General features: G+C 38.5%; 2 long non-coding RNA genes across 2 annotated transcripts; both read right to left on the bottom strand.

Moving 5' to 3' along the window:
- Positions 1-10,504: 10,504 nt before the first annotated feature.
- Positions 10,505-12,350, bottom strand: LOC141633106 (uncharacterized). The gene is made up of 2 exons (XR_012537912.1): positions 12,249-12,350; positions 10,505-10,735 (listed from the first exon to the last, which is right to left on the bottom strand). It is a non-coding gene; the product is annotated as an uncharacterized LOC141633106 (long non-coding RNA).
- A 3,731-nt stretch (positions 12,351-16,081) lies between these two features.
- On the bottom strand, positions 16,082-17,939 carry LOC141626443 (uncharacterized). Its single transcript, XR_012536026.1, has 2 exons — positions 17,838-17,939; positions 16,082-16,312 (listed from the first exon to the last, which is right to left on the bottom strand). It is a non-coding gene; the product is annotated as an uncharacterized LOC141626443 (long non-coding RNA).
- Between the last annotated feature and the right edge of the window lie 6,668 nt (positions 17,940-24,607).

The raw sequence follows: 24,607 nt of genomic DNA, 5'->3' as shown, positions 1-24,607 counted from the left end.
GATAAACTTGATTATAAATCAAGCTTACTACATCGGCATCAAGACAGTGATCAAAATGAGGGACTTTTTCGTCTTCCCATGATTTCGGTACATTAATAAACCTGTACGAAATGAACTTTCTCATCAGATGAACGTCCTCAGCGGTGGCAACTCATAAGTAAGGCCCAGCGTGTACATAACGATCCTTAGGGTCGTCGGCATAAAAATCACTTTTGCCCCTTTGATGGTCACGTGATGCATACCTTGCAGCGAGTTGTTTTACTTAGCGAAAATCGTCAAGACCATCCCCTCGAAACTCGATCAGAGCATATCCAAGAAACCCACGACCAGAAATCCAAGCCGGGTGGATTGCCTTAATATTTGAAAACCCATTCTCAATGAGGATGTCCCTCTACGGGTTAAGAGACTTAGAAGCTGGTTTCCCAGCAGCATCGCGTATGACTGGGAGATTGTGAGTTATGCTTGTAATCCCGTTGATATAGCGGGTTACCGATTGTTAAGGAGGTGCGACTGCGGATGATGAAGTCGACGACATTTTAATTATGATATGTATGCATATGTATATTATTTAAAAAGTGAAATAGAAAGGTTAGTAATAATAAAGTGATTCATATTGTTACTACGAATGTGATTCTATTTATAGTATAATAAAGTTATAATTAATTAGATTAATTTTATCCATACGTTACATTCAAACTTCTGTTAATTGTGCATGCATGCATGAGGTGAATAATGGTCAAACAACCAATAATAATAGGGCATGCATTGGTAAAACCACAAACTTTTCAGTTTTTACAGTGGATACAACGGTTATAAGAAAAACCGTTGTTTATTGGTGTAATATGACAACGGATTTGCAATAACCGTTGCTGATATATGAAATATGATAATGGCTTAACAAAGACTCATTATCATTTTGTGTTATATATACGGTCAAACAATCAATACTGCAACTTTGAATCAGAAAAAGTAAAAATTACAGGCCATACATTAGTAAAATCACAAACACTAGAAAATCACAAATAATTAAACATTTTATTTTAAAATGGGTTCTGTCCAACCGTTGTTGATATATGTAATATGATAACGGCTTAACAAAGAACCGTTATCATTTTTTGTTATACATATGGTCAAACACGCAATACTGTAACTTTCAATAAAAAAGGTAAAAATTGCAAGGCATGCATTAGTCAAATCAATACCATTGTGTTTTTAGTCATTGGACAACGGTTATTTGATAACCATTTTGCTTTTCTAATTGGACAACGGTTTTTTGATAACCGTTGTGTTCTTACTCATTGGACAATGGTTTTTGGATAGGCGTTGTAAGCTTATATGTTTACCACGTTAGAGTTGACCGATTCTTATTTAATTTGTACCGTTTCCACTTTCCAATTCTTAACTTGTTAAGTTTCCAATTCTTATCTTATTATTATACGGGTTCCAATTCTTACTATCTTATTATACCATTTCCAATACAATCCAAACTCATTATAAGTAGAATTATAATTTTCAAAATCTTAACTTGTACCGTTTGCACTTTCAAATTCTTAACTTGTTAAGTCCTCCATTAATTTTCCACATCGATTATGTCGTCAAGTTCGTCAATTTATTGTGGTTCATATTATTCATCCGCTGATGATGATGATGAAGCATCATATGAACCTCTTGCAGGACCTCCAAGTAGATTTATGTACGCTAAGCCCTTTACGTGCATCATTCACAATCTCTCGTATACAGATGACGGGCATGGAAAGGCTATACTCTCATATAGCCTTGACTGGTTAATGGGTTTGATTCGGTTAGCCGGATTGAATTTGGTTCAAACTATCTACCCAGACAATGATGCGCTTGATGGCTTCGGGCGGTGCGCCCTCATCGAGTTTGGCGGGGGTGAGTAGCGGGAATGCTTTCGTCAGGCTCGCAAACTTGAGCGAGCATTCTATAATAATGACTCTTCGAGACTCTGGTTTGATCACGATGATCAGCGGGTAGGCCCATATTTATGGGTTACGAATGAATCTGACCGTCTCCTACTACTTCCGATTCTGCACCGCCAAGGTCATATTGCCGAGTAGGGGACAGTGCCGTTGGAATGGGAAAACGACTGTTTGGATTGGGATAAAGGTGAATGAGACATATGTGGTAACATACTCCCTCCATTCAACTCCACACTAGACATTTGCTTTTTCACGTTTGTCAACGCTTGTTTTACGCGATAAATATCTTTAGCTTGATATTTTAATGTACTCCTAAAAACCTAAGTCATTATAATAAAAGTTAGATATTTTTCTGGTGATATTGTCTCTGAATTCTAGAGGATGGGGTAACAAAAAATGTAACAAAAAACATATATAATTAAACTTCAATTCAAACCACCACCATAATACAAATACAACTTACAATGCCAGATAATAATTAAAGACTTAATTATTAGAATCTGATGAAGTATTAGGATACTCATCATGAATTTCGGTATAGAGCAAGTCGTAGATCGTCCCTTCATTATCACTGGGAAGCGCAGGTGGAATGGCCTCTTTCGCCCATGACATAGGCACGGTGGCAAGAATGTGATGCTTCCTGCAATGTTTCAGCAGATGATGATCAAGATGGATCGCAACCCATAGATAAGGGCCTTGTTGTTTATCATCCGAATATAAGTCCTCTTTCCCCGCATCTTCCCCCGCAAATCTAACCCCTAGTTTTCTTGCCTGACGAAAACTATCATGGCAGTTGGCTTCGTCAAACACGATAAAAGCGAAGCCTACAAAACCTTGCTTGTTTATAGACACAGGGTACACTTTTTTAACCACAATGAAACCGGAGTCATGAATCATTTGCGTCAACCACCCAAAATTAGGGTTTAAACCCTTTCCATTCACACCATAATGAACCGGGAGATTATGAAGAATGAAAGTAAAAGGTTGTGCATAACGAGAATGTGATTGTAGTTCCGATACACCAGCCATATTTTTTTTAGAGATAAATTAAAGAGTAAATGTTTGATAATTTAAAATTTGACCTAAAACATTATGAAGACATATTTATAGAATTATTTTGGTCAATTGAATATTATTGGTCAAATTGAATATTTATTAAAGTTCTGATAAAGTTTTGAATGCAATAGTCAAACTGAAAAATCTAATCAAATCGACAACGGTTGTTGAAAAAACCGTTATTTCATAATAGAAAATAATAACGGTTACAAAAACACCGTAGCTATAACATAACAACGGGTAACAAAACTTTTGCTGGTGTTAATTTAGTAATGGTTTTTGATATGCCAATTTCTTAAACTGGTAGCGTTTTTCTAACAACCGTTGATAAGAGTGATTCTATAACGAGTTTTTGGAAACCGTTAAAACGTTTTTGACAATGATTTGTTAAGCAGCCGTTGTCAAATTATAATAACAACGGTTTTTGAGGGAAACCGTTATTCCTATTAGCGTGGTCTAGGTTTCCGCCAATATTTGGAAAACGGTAATCTAAGTGTCGTTATTAAATGCATTAAACCGTTGTGATACGCTCGTTATTGATTGCCAGATTTGGCGTAGTGCAGGTATCCTTAGCCACAGATTGGTGATCTTTTTTACAAGCTGAGGGGCGCAGGAGTGTTTTCTAAGATTGATTTGAGATCGGGTTATCATCAGTTGAGGATAGCAGATGAGGATATTCCTAAGACAGCTTTTCAATCACGATATACTCTTTATGAGTACGTGGTGATGCCTTTTGGGTTGACTAATGCACTAGCAATTTTCATGGATCTTATGAACCAGATTTTTATCCCGTTCTTGGACATATTTGTGGTCGTCTTTATTGATGTCATCTTGGTCTACTCTAAGACTAAGGAGGAGCACTAGGAGAACTTGAGTTTAGTATTGCAGACTTTGCGAGATAATAAGTTGTATGCCAAGTTATCTAAGTGGGAGTTTTGGTTGGAGAAGGTGGCTTTTCTGGGCCATGAGGTATCAAAAGTGGGTGTGTCAGTGGATCTTAGTAAGATTGAGGCAGTGACCAAGTGGGAAGCACCGAAGAATATAGTTGAGATTCGGAGTTTCTTGGGTTTATCTGGCTACTACATGATGTTCGTGAAAGACTTTTCTAAGATCGCCAGACCTATGACAGCTTTGATGAGGAAAGAGACCAGATTTCGTTGCAATGAGAGTTGTGAAACAGCGTTCCAATCCTTGAAGGAGCGTTTGACCACAGCTTCTATTCTAGCTCTACCTGAGGGAAGTGAGAACTTTGAAGTATACACTGATGCTTCAAAGAATGGGTTGGGTTGTGTGTTGATGTAGAATGGGAAGGTTATTGCGTATGCGTCAAGGCAGCTGAAACCATATGAGAAGAACTATCCCACTCATGATTTGGAACTGGGCGTAGTTGTTTTTCCTTTAAAGATTTGGAGGCACTGCCTTTATGAGGCAACCTTTAAAGTGTTTTCGGATCATAAGAGCTTGAAGTACATCTATACCCAGAAAGAGTTGAATATGCGACAGAGACGGTGGATGGAGTTGATTGGGGACTATGACATGGAGATCATCTACCACGAAGGTAAAGCTAATGTGGTGGCAGATGCTTTGAGGAAGAAGAGTGTACATTCATTGTGCACAACTATGTCTTTGATGAATCTGAGGGATGAGATGACCAAGATGAGGATCCAAATCATTCGAAAGGGCGATGCCATGGGGGACTTGACTATCGAACCGGATTTGTATGACGACATAAATAGGAAACAGGAACTTGATCCCAAGATTCAAGAGTGGAAGTCAAGGGTAGAGAGTGGCACAGTTTCAAGGTTTCTATCCACACATATGGGAGCGTTCATTTTGATGGGAGATGGTATGTACCTAGTGATGCGGACTTGAAGAAGTTGATCATCATGGAGGCTCATTGCACTCCTTATTCAGTTCATCCAGGTGGTGACAAGCTCTAGAAGGACTTAAAGAAAATGTGTTGGTGGCCTAACATGAAGAAAGATGTGGTGGAGTTTGTGGTTAAGTGTTTAACTTGTCAAAGAATAAAGGGTGAACAACGAAGACCACAAGGTAAGATTCAGTCACTTGAGGTACCAGAGTGGAAATAGGAGTCGATCTCTATGGACTTCATCGTGGGGTTACCAAGGACTCAGCAGGGTAACAATATGATTTGGGTGATCGTCGACCGTTTAACAAAGTCAGCTCACTTTATCCCGATGAAAGATACTTGGACTAAGATGCAGCTAGCTTTGGGATATAGGAAACATTTGGTTCGGTTACATGGGGTACCAAAGGATATAGTGTCAGATCGAGATGCGAGGTTCATATCACGGTTTTGGCAAGAATTGCATGACTTTATGGGAACTACCTTGAAGATGAGTACGGCCTTTCATCCAGCGACAGATGGTCAGACTGAGAGGACTATCAAGACTTTAGAGGATATGTTGGGGGCTTGTGCTATGGAGTTTGGTGTAAGTTGGGATGATAGGCTGGACTTGATCGAGTTTTCATACAACAACAGCTACCACACCAGCATAGGAATGACACCTTTCGAGGCTTTGTATGGCAGGAAATGCAGGAGTCCGATATGTTGGGATGATAGTGTTGAGTGTGTAGTTTTGGGGCCACAGATGGAGCAGGATATGATTGAGCAAGTTCACATGATTCGCCAAAAGATGAAAGTAGTTGAATATCGCCAAAAGAGTTACGCGAATAAGCACCGTAGGGACATTGAGTTCGGGGTAGGTGACAAGGTCCTTTTAAAACTGTCACATATGCGAGGGGTGATGAGGTTTGGCAAGAAAGGGAAGTTAAGTCATAAGTTCACCTGTCCTTATGAGATTCTAAATCGCGTAGGTGAAGTAGCTTATAGGCTAGCTTTACCACCATCGCTTGATCGGGTCCACAACATATTTTATGTTTCGCAGCTCTGGAAGTATGTGAGTGATCCATCACATGTGCTTGAGGTGGAGAACATAGAGTTAGACGAGTCTCTAACTTATGCCGAAGTTCCTAAGGAGATCTTACACCGTAAGGTGCGCAAGATAAGGAATGGTGAGACCGTCTTACTAAAGGTACTTTGGTCTAATCACAATGTGGAAGAGGCCACATGGGAGCCAGAGGAGTCTATGAGAGAGCATTTTCCTAACCTTTTTGATCAAGTATTCTTGGTTATGGGGACGTAACCATTGTTTTTTAAGGGGGGTATGAGATGGTCGCATGCATGTTTTTGGTTAGTTTGAGGTCAACATGGTTGTGTTTATGGTATCTTTGAGCTTGAGATGAGTTCTTTTGTTATGTATAGTTGGTGTTGTTGGTACCTTCGAGTAGTTGTGGTTGTTGTTAGTGAGTAGTTAGTGTTGTGTTTTGTTGTTTTGTTTTGGGTATGGTATGAACTTCGTGGACGAAATTCGTTTTAAGGAGGGAAGACTATAATACCATGGTTTTCTGGGTCTTGTTACTCGGTCGAATAGGGCTAACTCGTCCGAGTAGTGTGTCGTGTGTTTTCTGGTCAGGCTACTGTCCAGGAACACTCGGCCGACTAGTGTAATACTCGGCTGAGTAAGGGGTACTTGGACGAGCACTCTTAGTTCTCGATCGAGTAACCGGTCTGAAGGGATTTATTTCTGCGGTTTGATTACGGATGATTTAAGGTTATATAAATCGTGTTTTAAATTTTACTTTCACTTTTACCAAAACCTATTTAGATTCTACGCTTCTCTACACATCCTTAATCACTCCCAAGGCAATCGATCGTCCGTGAGTCTTTTGTTCATCTCTTTCGCGTCGGATTCCTCGGTAAGTCACTAGTTCCATATCTTTGGTTTAGTTTTGTTCTCTACGGTTTTTGCCCTAGTGATTGGAATCGGGAGAAAGGGTGATTTGCATGTTTGTGATTAGATTATTGTGATTATTGTTAGGTGAAGGATTCGTAGATGAATGTTTCTAACTTCCGCTGTATACTCGTGATTCGGATCAGTGATAAGGTAGGGTTTCCTTACTCAGTTGCATGTTTAATTTATTTAAGACGGTGTTAATTGTTGTATTGGAATGATTGGAATTATTATTAGAATTGTCTCTCTTGGTTGTTGGAATTGTTGTTGTTTGTCTATGTTGCGAGGTGCGTCCTTGGCTGAGTGGAGTCATTTTCGGGAAAGGCTTCACGCCCTTGATTTGCTCCTTGTGGTTTCCATCACAAAGGGGGATGTGCACATTAATGGACATGGTTTGTTGCTCGTTGCAATGAGCGAGGCTTAGGTGGGATTGGCTACGATCCCCCACTGGCAGTGAGGATTACCTGTCGGGGCAGGTAATCTAGCAGGGCTACACAGTTAAGTGTGTAGCCGGATATGTGATGTGATTGTTGTTACAGAATGGTTGTTCAGTTGTTTACTTTGGCTGTTTCTTTGCGTTTAGCTTATCTTGATTATTCAGTTGACTGACCCTCGTTGTGTTTTGTAAATCTGTGGTGCTCCATTCGCGGATGGTGAGCAGATTGTAAGAGGTGATGATTACATTTAGCCGGGGGGACAAGGATGGGATGTCATCACTTTGAGTCTAGCTTCCACTGTCATGAGTTTACATACTTTGTTTTGATGTATTGTGATTTATATACTTTTACTTTGGTTTTCAGTTGAGACGATGTATTCACTAAACTCTATACTTTAATAATTGTTCTTGAATGGTCACTTTTGGTATACTTACCTCGGGAAACCGAGAGGGTAGCATCTTTATATGCTAGGATGGTTCTTGGTAAGGCACCTTGGTATGTGGGGGTGTTACATTACCAGTTTCAGGTTCAATTTGAGTCCTTAATTGAGGAGGATTTGCCAAGTGGTGAGAAATTTCAACATTAAGTTCATCCACAGTTACCATTTCCTCAATATTTGAAGTAGGAACGGTCTCTGTCTCTATAGAGGTAGGAACACATTGGCGCTTTGGATACCGAGTACCATATCAAGCAGGAACCTTGGTATGCACATTGATGACGGATTTCCCCCTTCCCCTGCCGCGACCTCGACCCTTTCTTTGAGCAGCTCGAGGAGCAGTGATATTTTTGGAAGAAGAGGTGATGGTGGTGGGTTCTTTCGTGGATTCATCGGATTCTGATGACAGACTGGGAATCAGTTTTTATTTGTGAGGCTCGGATTTTGGGGGTGATGTAGATGGTGTTCGTTCGGGAGAAGAGGGATCTGGATTCGGTTAGTGGCGGGTTGAGGAGGAAAGGCGAAGGAATGTTTTGCCGCCGTTGTTGACGGTGAGAGGGTGTGTTAATGGTGAGAGAGGTGAATTAAATTGGGTTTTGGTGAGAGTGGTGAAGTAATGGATGTGAGGATGGATTAAATTGAGTTTAATGAGAGGGGTAGGTAGGAGTAAATACGGTGTCCCCTTTTTTTTTAATAAAAAAAGAGGGTGTGGAAGAGAAGCTTTACCTTATCAAATCATACGAAAACATTTTAGGATAGTAAGACAATAAAATGACTAAATGACATTTAAAAACACTTCATCAACCAGGTTTCTTAAAATGCCTTGCCGGGGTAATCAATTTTGCACTTATACACTCTAATTAGTCAATCATATGAGATAATGTGAATAAATAAAGTATTTATATGTTTTTAATCAAGCCAACCTCAAACCTAAGTTTTTCAAATTGTTCTTTTGCAAGTGGTTTAGTGAAAATATCCGCAACTTGATCCTCGGTTTTATAAAATTCAAGACTAATATTCCCTTTTTCTATATGATCAAGAAGAAAATGATGTCGGATTTCAATATGCTTAGTTCCAGAATGTTGGATGGGATTTTTGAAATGTTTATAGCACTTGTATTATCACAAATAATGGGGACGGAATCGTAAAATATACCAAAGTCGGAAAGTTGTTGTCTTATCCATAAGAGTTGAGAGCAACAGTGCGTTGTACTGACATATTCGCACTCAGCCGTAGAGAGAGAAACCGTATTTTTCTTCTTCGAAGCCCAAGAAACGAGACATGGACCCAAAAATGTAGCAACACCGGATGTAGTTTTACGATCCACCGTACTTCCTGCATAGTCGACATCGGAATAACCTATAAGATCAAAGGGACAATATAAGGGATACCATAAGAAAAGATTTTGTGTTCCAATCAAATACCGAAGAATTCATTTAACGGCTTTGAAATGGGATTTTTTCTGATTTTCTTGGAACCTAGCACATAAACAAACACTAAAAGTAATATCGGGATAACTAGCGGTTAAGTATAGTAGGGATCCAATCATACCTCTAAACACCTTTTCACTAACATTCTTACCATGTCCATCTTTGTCCAATTTGGATCCGGATGCCATAGGTGTATCATGAGAATTACCTTGAGTCATCCCAAATTTCTTAAGCATTTCTTTAATGTATTTTTGTTGATGGATCAAGATTCCATACTTAGATTGCTTGATTTGGAGCCCAAGAAAGAATCCTAGCTCACCCATTATGCTCATTTCAAATTCCGATTTCATTAGTTCCGAAAAATAGACACAAAGAAGTTCATTTGTTGCACCAAATATAATCTCATCCACATATACTTGTACAACCAACAGTTTAGCAGACTGTGTGTTTTAAACAATGTCTTATCCACGGAACTTCTTCTAAAACCGTTTTCAATGAGAAATTTAGACAACCTATCGTACCAACACCTAGGTGCTTGTTTTAAACCATAAAGAGCTTTGTCTAATTTGAAAACATGTTTAGGAAAATCATTGTCTAAAAAACCCGGAGGTTGCTCCAGATTGACATCTTATTCCAAATATCCATTTAGAAAAACGGTTTCGACATCCATTTGGAAGAGTTTGATGCCTTTGTGAGCCGCAAAAGCTATTAGCTATCGCATGGCCTCAAGTCTGGCTACCGGTGGATAGGTTTCGTCATAATCGATTCCCTCTTGTTGATTATAACTTTGCACCACTAGCCTAGCTTTATTCCTTACAATTTCATCAGAATCATCAAGCTTATTGTGAAAGACCCACCTAGTACCAATGACGGTATGGTTGGGTGGTCTAGGGACTAAGTGCCATACCTCGTTCCTTTTGAATTGATTTAATTTCTCTTGCATGGTGACTAGCCAATCATTATCGGTTAAGGCGATGGTCACATTTGAAGTCTCGGTTTGGGATAAGAAGGCATTATGAGCACAAAAGTTGTGTAAAGATGCCCTTGTTCTTATTCCGGAATTTAAGTCACTTGTTAAGTTGGAAAGAGGATGAGAACTTTGATGCTTCCACTTTTTTGGTACGAAAGGAGTATCTTCCCCCTCAATGGCAGCAGTCTCCGTGACTGTAGCCTCTGGATTTTATGTAGGCTCATTGAGGGCAACAATGTCTTGCACTGTTTCTGTCTGAGATGATGAAGCAGGGTTGCTAGATTCATTTTGTGACACCCTTAAATAACGCGATAATTAAACAAGTAAAATCTACAGAAAAACTGGTAGGATATGTTTGTAATTGGTTCAACTAGACAAAACCTGTAATTTTTAAAACTTTTCCTAAACCATTCACAAACATCTCCAAATTTAAGAGTGCCAATACCTGCAAAAGCTAATAAACTAATTTACATAACCACGCTAAAGACACGGGGATATAATGATACAAACCAAAATAGAAAAGGGAGACATATGTCCCTTCAAAATATATACAAAACCAAAAGTTAAAAGGTTTACTATAAGAATAGCCAAACTAGGTCCAAGGTTCCTTATGCTCACTAGCTCGTCTGTGACCCCATCTAAATCTTCAACCTGTCAATCACATTTTATACAAACACGAAAGCCACAATTCAGTGGGGAGTAACTTCGAGTCCTCCCAGCCACGAAACGTCATATTTAATGTAACATGTAAACAATTTGATAAACCATTTACTTATCAAGTATTCTAACATGTGAACTCTAAACTGACCAATTTAAACTATCATGTGAAACATATAACAAATAGTAATCCAAACTTTATCAATTGTAACCGGCTTACATCTCACCTATTACAATTCATAAAATCACCATACAAGAAAGGGCAATATATCAAAGACAGGCATAAGTTCTTAGTACGGTCAATAGTCACTCAGAACTCGAGTCTATACCACGAGGTAGGGAAGGTAATCGAACCGGTATCTTGGCTCGGCGGTTAATATTAATAAAACATGGCCAAGACACAACACAACCCTAGCCTAAAAATCTGTGAGACCTAGACATGCGGATACGGACCACCGCACCCAAGACCCACAATTTTTCTAAAACAAAGTGAGTACCCTAAGGAGTCCACCAAAGGGTTGGCTAGTACTTAAGCTGACCACTTACTATCAAAATAAGTAACGAGGTCATGCCCCAACTTGGATATAAATCCACTAGTCAGGAACACAAAGGCTATTAAGCAGTGAACATATACTCGTCAGAGACTATAAAGACCTATCTATGATGAACACAACAACCTGCAAGAAAGTATTTAATACCAATACCATTTCTAGCAATATTAACAATATTAAAGGCTTCAGGGAATCTAGGGCCATTTCTACAATATAAGACACTATTAAATTTAACCAACTATACATGTGAACTTAAAAACTTGATAAATGGCCTAAAACAAGAAAAAGGCCGATTATCCAATTCATATAAAATTTCATCCAACCGAATTTTTACCCGCAACCCCTGACTACTGCGACAGTACGGGTTAAATTGCGGCTGACCAATCACTCAATTAATCGACATCGAATCGATCAAAGGGACTAAGGCTCGGTTTTGGCACAATCATCAAAACATGGCAATTATTGCTATAAAATTTATTTTGAGCCTATTCATTACAATTTCATTTTAAAATCTATCCTAACATGTGTCAACTACCATAATAAGCATACTTTTTACTATTAACACAATTTTCACTACTAACATGATTCAATTCAAAGTGTACTCAAGTGTAACTTATACTAAACATATCATTAATGAACCCGAAATGACAAATATTGCATGAAAAACCGCGAAACAAGCAACGGGCTGACCCGGGCCAGCCGTGGGCCTGCCATGGGCCTGCTGCCGCCACCCCTACTCCTCCATTTTTCCGTTTTTGTTCATGTTAACATCGTCTGAACATTAATTAATCGTTCCCAATACTAACATGTTAACTTAAGCTATCAAAAGACATGTATTAGACATGCATGCAACCCATTTTAACATGTGAAAATTAACTACTCAAACAAAAATCACAAAAACATACAAAAATCAAAGAATGTGACGATTATTCGTCGAGTAGCTCGAAATATGTTACCTTAAGCTAGAAAATGAGCAATTAGCACCTTAAAAACCAAACCCTAACAAGGAACTAGCCGCTATCTTCGACAATATACGAGTCCCCAAACTCGTCCTCCAATTCTTCACCTAAATAAACAATAAAAACACAATAAATAAGTATAAATACCGAAATTTGCCAAAATTCGTCTTAAAACAACTTCAAGAAAACTGAAATTAAAACATACTAGGTTGTAGATCTCGAAGAGAGGATTCCGGAAATATAAATTATGCGAAAATCCGACAAGAAATGAGGAAGTTATGGTGATTTTTAGCTTGAAATTGTAGAAAAATGGTGTTTTTGGTGTTTTGGGAAATGTTTGGAGTAGATAGAAAAGAAAAATCAGAAAAAGGAAGGGGAAGGGGGAGGTGCCGCGTGAAAGGGAGAGGAAAGGAGGAAGGTGCGGGATTTAGTCGGGATTTTACGAGTCGGGTTTGGCTCGATTCGATAATAATTAAAACCGTTTGTCAAACGCAAATTCCGACAAGACCAAAGTTCTTAAACACGAGATTACAAGAAAATTGAATACTCATACGACCCATTTCCAAAATCGTTTACCCAATTTTCAAAAGAGTTGTCATTTTTCCCCGATATGCCCTTATTTCGAATTAAAAGATTTTTACACGGTTTAAACTATTTTTAAACGTTTCGAAACTATCAAAATAAATACTTTACTTCAAAATATAATAAAATTATATTTCTTTGAATTATTTTTACTTCAAATACATTAATATTAAATTTTACTTGATTAATAAATTACTTCCGCAAAATTATAATGGTTCGAAATTACGGGGCGTTACAATCACCCCTCCTTTTAAAAAGTTTCGTCCTCGAAACTTAGAAGGAGAAATTATAGTATACAATATCTTAATAATATAATCATAAGAAAAATATAGGTATCTTTTCAATGAAACGGTGATATTCTCGTTGATCAGACAAGAACATCCACATTCATATCAAGATATAAAAATATTTCTACACCAATAAATGAGAAAACCCATTATTGGGACGTCTCCAACAACGAGATTTAACATTCACTAATGTTAAAACCATTGAAAATCATAAAAGCATTTTCAAAATTTCAGTTTAAAGTTCTATAATAAGAATAATATCTTACTAAATTATGAGTAAATACGGCTTAGTAACTCGGAAAAAGAGTAAGAAAAAGGAATCATTACACAAAACGAGAAATAGCTTAGGTATCCAATCGAACACTAGGGTTGAAAGAGAGTGAGAAATCATGAAAACAACTCGGGAACGAGAAGTGCAAGTCGCGATAGGGAACTCACACCCAACAGACAAGAAGGAATTGAACTCTTAAAGGTGGAATTTTTGGATGAAGTCAATAAAGATGTCAACGAACAAGACGCTTTAATCAAGAGATCAAATGAGTTCCATAAAGGCGAACACAACGGAACAAGCCAGAATAGCAAGAATGACAATTGTCGGAGATCGGAATTAAAAAGATCGGTACATCGAGAAAGGTTCACTCAATTTTCCAACCACGGAGTCATCCTACTAGGTCCTCCGAACATCAACAGGGCAACAACCAGAGGCCACACTAATCCAAAGAGCCATCTGAACCACTCATCGACAAGTCTACGCATAAGCTAATCTTTGAGACAATCCTATCCTCTACAATTATAACTTAACCACTTCCCAATCAAAATGTTTCCACCAATATCCTCCACCGAACAAAATCAAAATCCAAAGTCGAAACTAGTAACAATATTCCAATTCCAATAAAAAGATTCCTCAAAGGATTAAATATAAGGTCCAAATTTACAATAACCTTCCACAGACTAGCTATCAATCCCCAATACCGTAAAGTAAGGATCAAATGACAAACGAACAATCCCCGAACGAACAATGCCCAAAACAAATCCAAAATAACCATAGAAATACTCCACCAAGGTAAACTAATCCCATTAGTTTCATCATCAAATCGAAACCAAAGTGAGTCTTATACCACCAAAACACGCGAACCTTAACTCGCAAGGAGACTACAACATTGCCATCATAAGAATTCCATCAAAAATCTAGCTCTCATATCGCATGGTCAAATAAAGACACAAACTCCTACACTAATTCCCGACAAAAATCAAAATACAAAAATCCTCAAATCACATCCCACTAACTCTGTAAACATGGTCAACAAGGTACCAACTATACTAAGGAGATAAGGAGTGATAACGGAATAGAGAAACGGTAAAATATTTTCGAAGGGTGCATGAGCTTGACAAGTTAGGAAACTAAGGAGTCGGACCGTAAAGATAACGGTTGGCAAAAATAAGAGGTATTCGAGTTAAGAAGATATCTCGGGCAAGAAGAAGACACGTAAACTTTGGCATAAAAACAGGGTTCAATGATCGTTAAAGAGAAGGAAAGGAGAACAGAAGCGGCATAATGAAAGGGTTACTGCTTACCAAACACTCATCAAAGCTTATGATCGATATGGTAAGTTTACATCACTAAGGTGCTCAACAAAGCCCCAAAAGTCTACCAAATTATAGGACTAACAAGGACTCCACAATTGTAGGTATTCCTCAACTCAATTGGTTCTAAGAGCCAAAATCAATTCACCACACAAATTCATTTGTTACCAGCTAAGTCCCAAAGTATCTCCTTTACAATTCTCGTCATTGAACTTCACTTACTATGTCATCCCCAAGTACCATAGCTTGTCTACTCCATCATCTCACCACTTAATACTTCTAGTCTCCGATACCATAAATTAGAATCACATCCTTGAACTCACGAACTACATCGAACAACATTCCACCAAAATTCCCAAATCCAGATATGATTAATAAGGTCAACCACGTGTTCTCAAATTTCGAAAGGTCAACAAGGGCTACTCTATACTAGATTTGGTCAACTCAAAAGGTTTAACAAACTAACTAATTCCAAAGTACGATACCAATTCATTAAGCAACATCAATGTCCTATTGTATTCCTTTCAAGGCCTACAAGGATTAGTGCTAACTATCATTCCTTTAATTCTCCACAGGAAACATCGAGACTCTCAAATGAAGTAGCTTAGGTTCATTTCAACTTATGTGCTAAGGTAGTACCCACGCTCAATCACCTATAACAAACAAGCTCTCAAAAAAAAAACATAAATCCCAAGGTGTTTCTCAACTCGTTCACGCCCTCCAATGATACATTCTCTCAAAACCGGGTTCTCTTGAACAAGGGAACTATCCTGCGGAATAAAAGGAAGGTGTCCACAAGGACTCTTATTATAAGAAAAAAATGAACCAAGGATGAATCGGGAGAAAGAATAGAAGAGTAGTTACCAAGGCGAGAGAAGAGGAATTGAAAAGACGAATAAACAACGAGATTGGAAGATTAAGGTAAGATACACTGAATACGAAAAGAAGTATCGAGAAAGTGGAAGCATTCTTCATTTGGCATACCCAATCTTTAACGGCACCAAAATTAATAACCAACCATCAACAAACCTAGCTTGTAAGATTGCATTATCTACATTTCTTGGAGAGCCATCTTGCAAAAGAGAACATTGGTTAGAACCTAACAAATAGCAATCACAAACAGACTACCACATAAAATCCTAAATCTACCCATCCTACCCATCTCTCAAGTTTATTATTTAAAGGTCAAGTGATTTTAAGTGGGGTGCACAAACGTGCGTCGGGAGCAACAAGCTCTGATACCAACTGTGACACCCTTAAATAACGCGATAATTAAACACGTAAAATCTACAGAAAAACTGGTAGGATATGTTTGTAATTGGTTCAACTAGACAAAACCTGTAATTTTTAAAACTTTTCCTAAACCATTCACAAACATCTCCAAATTTAAGAGTGCCAATACCTGCAAAAGCTAATAAACTAATTTACATAACCACGCTAAAGACACGGGGATATAATGATACAAACCAAAATAGAAAAGGGAGACATATGTCCCTTCAAAATATATACAAAACCAAAAGTTAAAAGGTTTACTATAAGAATAGCCAAACTAGGTCCAAGGTTCCTTATGCTCACTAGCTCGTCTGTGACCCCATCTAAATCTTCAACCTATCAATCGCATTTTATACAAACACGAAAGCCACAATTCAGTGGGGAGTAACTTCGAGTCCTCCCAGCCACGAAACGTCATATTTAATGTAACATGTAAACAATTCGATAAACCATTTACTTATCAAGTATTCTAACATGTGAACTCTAAACTGACCAATTTAAACTATCATGTGAAACATATAACAAATAGTAATCCAAACTTTATCAATTGTAACCGGCTTACATCTCACCTATTACAATTCATAAAATCACCATACAAGAAAGGGCAATATATCAAAGACAGGCATAAGTTCTTAGTACGGTCAATAGTCACTCTGTAACTCGAGTCTATACCACGAGGTAGGGAAGGTAATCGAACCGGTATCTTGGATCAGCGGTTAATATTAATAAAACATGGCCAAGACACAACACAACCCTAGCCTAAAATCTGCGCAGACCTAGACATGCGGATACACACCACCGCACCCAAGACCCACAATTTTTCTAAAACAAAGTGAGTACCCTAAGGAGTCCACCAAAGGGTTGGCTAGTACTTAAGCTGACCACTTACTATCAAAATAAGTAACGAGGTCATGCCCCAACTTGGATATAAATCCACTAGTCAGGAACAGAAAGGCTATTAAGCAGTGAACATATACTCGTCAGAGACTATAAAGACCTATCTATGATGAACACAACAACCTGCAAGAAAGTATTTAATACCAATACCATTTCTAGCAATATTAACAATATTAAAGGCTTCAGGGAATCTAGGGCCATTTCTACAATATAAGACACTATTAAATTCAACCAACTAGAACTTAAAAACTTGATAAATGGCCTAAAACAAGAAAAAGGCCGATTATCCAATTCATATAAAATTTCATCCAACCGAATTTTTACCCGCAACCCCAGCCCTGCGACAGGTACGGGTTAAATTGCGGCTGACCAATCACTCAATTAACTGACATCGAATCAGTCAAAGGGACTAAGGCTCAGTTTTCGGCACAATCATCAGAACATGGCAATTATTGCTATAAAATTTATTTTGAGCCTATTTATTACAATTTCATTTTAAAATCTATCCTAACATGTGTCAACTACCATAATAAGCATACTTTTTACTATTAACACAATTTTCACTACTAACATGATTCAATTCAAAGTGTACTCAAGTGTAACTTATACTAAACATATCATTAATGAACCCGAAATGACAAATATTGCATGAAAAACCGCGAAACAAGTAACGGGCTGACCCGGGCCAGCCGTGGGCCTGCCATGGGCCTGCCGGGCCTGCCGGGCCTGCTGCCGCCACCCCTACTCCTCCATTTTTCCGTTTTTGTTCATTTTAACATCGTCTGAACATTAATTAATCGTTCCCAATACTAACATGTTAACTTAAACTATCAAAAGACATGTATTAGACATGAATGCAACCCATTTTAACATGTGAAAATTAACTACTCAAACAAAAATCACAAAAACATACAAAAATCAAAGAATGTGACGATTATTCGTCGAGTAGCTCGAAATATGTTACCTTAAGCTAGAAAATGAGCAATTAGCACCTTAAAAACCAAACCCTAACAAGGAACTAGCCGCTATCTTCGACAATATACGAGTCCCCAAACTCGTCCTCCAATTCTTCACCTAAATAAACAATAAAAACACAATAAATAAGTATAAATACCGAAATTTGCCAAAATTCGTCTTAAAACAACTTCAAGAAAACTGAAATTAAAACATACTAGGTTGTAGATCTCGAAGAGAGGATTCCGGAAATATAAATTATGCGAAAATCCGACAAGAAATGAGGAAGTTATGGTGATTTTTAGCTTGAAATTGTAGAAAAATGGTGTTTTTGGTGTTTTGGGAAATGTTTGGAGTAGATAGAAAAGAAAAATCAGAAAAAGGAAGGGGAAGGGGGAGGTGCCGCGTGAAAGGGAGAGGAAAGGAGGAAGGTGCGGGTTTTAGTACGGATTTTACGAGTCGGGTTTGGCTCGATTCGATAATAATTAAAACCGTTTGTCAAACGCAAATTCCGACAAGACCAAAGTTCTTAAACACAAGATTACAAGAAAATTGAATACTCATACGACCCATTTCCAAAATCGTTTACCCAATTTTCAAAAGAGTTGTCATTTTTCCCCGATATGCCCTTATTTCGAATTAAAAGATTTTTACACGATTTAAACTATTTTTAAACGTTTCGAAACTATCAAAATAAATAATTTACTTCAAAATAAAATAAAATTATATTTCTTTGAATTATTTTTACTTCAAATACATTAATATTAAATTTTACTTGATTAATAAATTACTTCCGCAAAATTATAATGGTTCGAAATTACGGGGCGTTACACATTTGTTCCCCCTGAACTGTTGCCTTTGTAAGAAGTCAACAGTGGGGCAGACTATTGCTGCTCTGCTTCTCCAGAATTCTTATTCGGCTCATCTTCTTCTAACGAGAAATCTTTTCTAATGACATGGCTGTCGCAACCCTTTCAAAAATAAAACCAACTGTCCCTATAAAATGTAGAAGAGGCAGTCGGGTATCGAATCCACAGGGAGATGGGAAAAAGTATGCTAAACTAAGTCTGTATAGTAACCGTTTCTAGGGGTTTTGATTGTTTTAGTTCTAAACTACGAAGTTATAAGGAAACAGAGCAGAAAAGAGACAAGGATTAAACTTTAGGGAAATTTGCAAATAAAGAGGGATAGCTAGGACAGTTGGTTCACCATGGTTTTCTAAGAGTCCAATCTAGGCTCACAGGTCAGCATAAACTCGGTCTACAAGGTAATGAAAAGGTCCTCTCGGTCCGTTATTCGCCCTAAAATATTACTAGCTTAGCTTTCACCCTCAGTAGCATGCCCTAATGTTCATTCCAGGTCTTACCCCTTCCAATCTCTCGATCTAGGTCAAGGTGTACCAATTCAATTAGCTAATTGTGTCGACTCAAGCAACTAATCGCTACTAAATGCAATGATTAACAACACAGACCTAATTTATACCAAGCCTAATCACCTAATCATATTTTCCCTAACTATCATGGCTCCTCTATGTCCTAGCATATGAGGTTTATCTATGCATAATTATTAAGGAATTAATGATAACAAATAAGACAAACAAATTCAACATGACAATAAATTGCTAAGTAAAAGAAAGGAAAAAGCAGTAAGGAGAAAGTGAAAGGAACAAGAACAAGGATTGCAATAAATCGAAATAAAGATTAGAAATACCGAATACAAGAGAGATCCAAGCAATGGAGTATTTAGGTCTAATGAGTAAAGTTCTAAGAGAGGGAATGAATGAGAGAAGAAGAGAGTGCCGTCGCTTCTCTATTCTTCCTTATTTAATCTAAGATACAAATTAAAATATCCAAAAGATGCTGAAAGATTGCGTAATTAACTAAGCCTCTCCATCGAGTAGAATTAAACTTCTCGATCGAGGACAAATAGCGATAAATCACTCGATCGAGTAAACAAAGTACTCGATCGAGGAACTCAGTAATCACCCATCTCGATCGAGTAAGCTAAGTGCTCGATCGAGATATTTCTTCATCCAAAGGCCTCGATCGAATGGTTTAGGCAACCAATCTGGTCGATCGAGAACAATAGCACCATATAGCGTAGGTGCATTCCAAGCGTCCTTCGAAATCACTTCACGCATCCTTAGGCAACAATATCCGGGCTCCGATTCTTCTTTCTCCAAAATGCATGCAACTGGGGCAAGTTTAGGCTTGATTATGCCCCCTCCGGCTCATTTCTGCAATTAATACAAGATAGACCAAAGTAGACTATTCGGGGGACATTTGTAGTTAGATGCAACATAAATAACATAAAAATGCGTGTACATATAGGGTAGAAACCTTATATAAAATACACGCATCAAACCTACCCAAACCAAACCTTTGCTTGTCCCCAAGCAAACTATAAATGAAACTACAGACAGCTAATAGAACGGGACCAACTTATCAGCTACAAATCGTCCACCGAAGACAATTTAATGCAACAAATAACAAAGTGGCGAATGGCAAGTGCAAACGAGTTAAATCAATGCTTTAAACTATTGAACCATCGACCTTGCAAGACTCAAAAATATCGGACTCTCACGGGCCGCTCATCACGCAAATTAAGCACAGGGTGAGTATAATTGTATGAGATAGAAAGAAGTAAAGACGCTCACCTTACTCGACCTATAAGAACATGCATGCATCTAACATGAAACCGATTTCCACCGACCGTACATATGCATTCCAACCAATCAGGACCAAGACACACGCCGAAGACTTACATATAACGTGAGGTGAGGGAATTGGGTAAGAAGGGCAAAATAGATTTGGATAAGTGGAGGTAAGCCAAGCTAGTATAACCAAAACCAAATAATCAACACATTCCACTTCACTACTCAATACGAAACACAAAACCGTGCCATTGTGGCAAAGCATCACTCACATCAACAAAAGACTCCGCATAAGAAATAATGATAAGCATGGGCGTATTATTCAACGACCTTTTTCCATATGATTTTTCTTTTTCTTTCTTTTTCATTCTTTCAAATTTCTTTTTTTTTTCATTTCATTTTCATTTCACTTTTCTTCTTTTTCATTCACTGCCAACTTCGAATCTTTCGAGGCAAACCAAATCCGACATGGATAATAGCATACCCACAACAACCATGCAACTAGCTTGATAGAGCAGGCTAAATTTGGATGTAGTTAGGGGGTCAAAAGGCAAATTTGGTTAATGTGATGTTAATGGGTAGTAATGAAAGAAGGATCTTAAGTTACCTCTCCACGTGTGTCACCACCGCAAACCGAATGCATACAGGTACCGAGAAAAGAATGTCATGCACATGCAAATTGATGTTACATGTCCTATATAGAGTACTACTCACATCCTAAATGAAACCGGTCATGAATGTCATCAGTTTATCAAGCTCTAAATCTCAGAATGTATATGTAGCTTGCCAAAAAGAGAGTCAAGTCTATTCGTTCAGATAAGTTTAAACCAAAAACTCGTAGATTATGCACATTACCATGCCAAAAAATGCTAAGAATTTGCAAGGCAACGATAAAAGACTCAAAGAAGCATAAAAGTTCCATCGTTCCGACTCAACCTAAATGCAAAAGTAAACTTGAAATTTTTCAAATTTTTAAATTTTTATAGGATTTTTGTAACTCAAATAAACAATGCATGTGAAAATAAACGTGCAGACTGAAATGCAATAAAAACAATATGCAGACACAGATATGGATGCATACCCTCCCCAAACCAAACCGTACAATGACCTCATTGTACCAAAAATAGGGAAAGGAAGTGCAAACTGAAGAGAAAAGAAGAGGGAGCCTCGGAAAACTTATAAGATAGCGTGAACTAACGACGTCCCCAAACCAGCCAGCAATATGGGAGGTCATAAACAGCCCCGTAATAACCTCATAGAACATGAGACAAAGCAGCAGAACTCAATCGAGGTAGAAAGCATTCGATCGAGTGGATTGGGCTTGAGAAAGTGCTCGAACGAAGAAGTAAGGCTCTCGATCGAGATGTCCCCTTTTGCTAGTACTCGATCGAAGAAGGGAGGTGTTCAATCGAGAGGAGTTGGCAGCAAAAGTGTTCGATCGAGAGCATAGAGTACTCGATCGAACAATCTTCATGAGAGTCCTGCAAAAACGCAGCAAACGTTCTACGGGACCAACAAAATAGCTCAAATGGTCAGCCTATTATTTCCAAAAACTAGCATCTAAAGCACACAAAAGACGAAATAAATGTTTTAACAAAAGTACAACAAATTACAAGTCGGGTTGCCTCCCGGATAGCGCAGGTTTAAGAGGTCCCGCACGACCTTTTGACTTCAATTATCTGGTTCATCTGGATTGTCGAAGTAGAGAATTTCGACCTTGCCAACCACGTCATTTGCGTCATAGTAATGCTTCGCATATTGGCCGTTCACTTTAAATCTTTCGCCTTCGGAATTCTCTAATTCAACGGACCCAAACTTAGTGACAGCAGTCACCGTGTAAAGGCCACTCCACCTGGACTTCAGCTTACCAGGAAACAAGCGCAGTCGGACATTAAACAGCAACACCTTCTGCCCGTCATGGAATTCCCGAGGTATGATCCTTTTGTCGTGCCATCTCTTCGTTTTCTCTTTGTAAATACGCGAACTATCATAGGCATTTAGCCTAAACTCCTCCAGCTAATCTAGCAGCAATAAACGATTCTCACCACACAACTTAGGATCAAAATTTAGCTCACGAATGGCCCTCCAAGCCTTACACTCTAGTTCAACAGGTAAATGACAAGACTTCTCATAAACCAACCGATACGGTGATGCACCAGTCGGTATTTTAAAGACAGTCCGATATGCCCATAATGTGTCATCTAATTTAAGACTCCAATCCTTCTTTGATTTAGACACAACTTCAGCTAAAATATCTTTTAGTTCCCTATTAGAGACCTCAACCTGCCCACTAGTTTGGGGATGATGCCTCAAACTGCGACGATGTTGGACACTGACTTTAGACAGAATAGTTGTGAGTTTGTTTCTTTAAAGTGAATTCCCCCATCACTAATGACAACCCTAGGGACACCAAATCGGGGAAAATTAATATTTTTAATATTTTAATCACGGTCTTGGCATCACAGTTAGGTGAAGCAATAGCTTCCACCCATTTATACACATAGTCCACAGCTGCCAAAATATACCTGTTACCTTTACAAGACGAGAATGGTCCTTGGAAATCAATGCCCCAGACATCGAAAACCACGACCTCTAGAATGCCGTTTTTAGGCATCTCATGTCTCTTAGAGATGTTTCCCGATCATTGGCAAGCATCACAAGCTGCAACGAACATTTTAGCATCGGCAAACAAAGTAGGCCAGAAAAAACCAGATTGAAGTACCTTAGCCACAGTGCGCGACGGACCGTGGTGACCACCATAAGAGGAAGAATGACAACCTTCTAGGATCGCTTTGGTCTCCCACTGCGGAATACACCATCTGTAGAGACCGTCTGCATACTCCTTAAATAAATAAGGATCATCCCAGAAATATCGCTTAGTGTCATGAAGAAATCGCTTCCTCTGATGATAAGAGAGGTCGGGTGGCAGCTCACTAGTGACAAAGTAGTTAGCCAAATCTGCATACCATGGATCATGGTTAGTGTTAGCAAAAACTGCAAATAAGGAATCATCAGGAAAGGAATCATTAATAGGTAAAGGATCATCTCCCTCCTGCTGCGGTAACCGTGACAGGTGATCAGCTACTATATTCTGTGCGCCCGTCTTATCTTTGATCGTCAGATCAAATTCTTAGCGAAGGAGTATCCATCTCAACAAACGTGGCTTAGCTTCCTTCTTAGCAAGAAGGTGTCTCAGGGCTGCATGGTCAGTAAAAACCGTAACTTCTGACCTTATCAACTAAGAGCGGAATTTCTCCAGCACATAAACCACGGCTAACAGCTCCTTCTCAGTAGTAGTATACTTCACTTGAGCCTCATCCAGAGTTTGGCTCGCATTATAAATTTCATTCAAAGCTTTGTCTTTGTGCTGGCCGAACATCACTCCTAGTGCATAATCACTAGCATCATACATAATCTCAAATGGCAGCTCCCAGTTGGGAGGCTAGATAATCGATGCTGAAATCAATGCCTGCTTCAACCTGTTAAAAGCAGAAAGACACTCATTAGTAAAAACAAAGGGGGCATCCTTAAGTAACAACTGTGTAAGTGGTTTAGCAATTTTTGAAAAATCCTTGATGAACCGGCGATAAAACCAATCATGACCAAGGAAACTTCTCACTCCTTTAACATTAACAGGAGGAGGCAATTGCTGAATCAATTGCACCTTTGCCTTATCCACCTCAATGCCCTATCAGAAGCTAAGTTCCCTAAGACAACCCCCTCGTTGACCATAAAGTGGCACTTCTCCCAGTTAAGAACAAGATTAACCTTAATGCAGCGCTGCAACACTTTATCAAGGGTAGACACAGTTATCAAAATCACTTTCATAGACGCTAAAGTCGTCCATAAAGACCTCCATAATAGACTGTATATACTCAGAAAATATCCCCATTATCCACCTTTGAAAGGTGGCATGGGCATTACACAAACCAAAAGGCATTCTACGATAAGCAAAAACACCTTGAGGACAAGTGAAAGTAGTCTTTTCCTGATCATCTGGATGAATAGGGATCTGAAAGAAATCTGAATACCCATCTAAATAACAGAAAAACTTATGAGAGGCTAACCTTTCTACCGTCTGATCAATGAAAGGAAGGGGAAAATGATCTTTCTTTGTGGCGGCATTC

Source organism: Silene latifolia, chromosome Y, assembly GCF_048544455.1.
Source record: "Silene latifolia isolate original U9 population chromosome Y, ASM4854445v1, whole genome shotgun sequence".
NCBI lineage: Eukaryota > Viridiplantae > Streptophyta > Magnoliopsida > Caryophyllales > Caryophyllaceae > Silene > Silene latifolia.
This window is presented reverse-complemented; position numbering and strand designations above follow the sequence as displayed.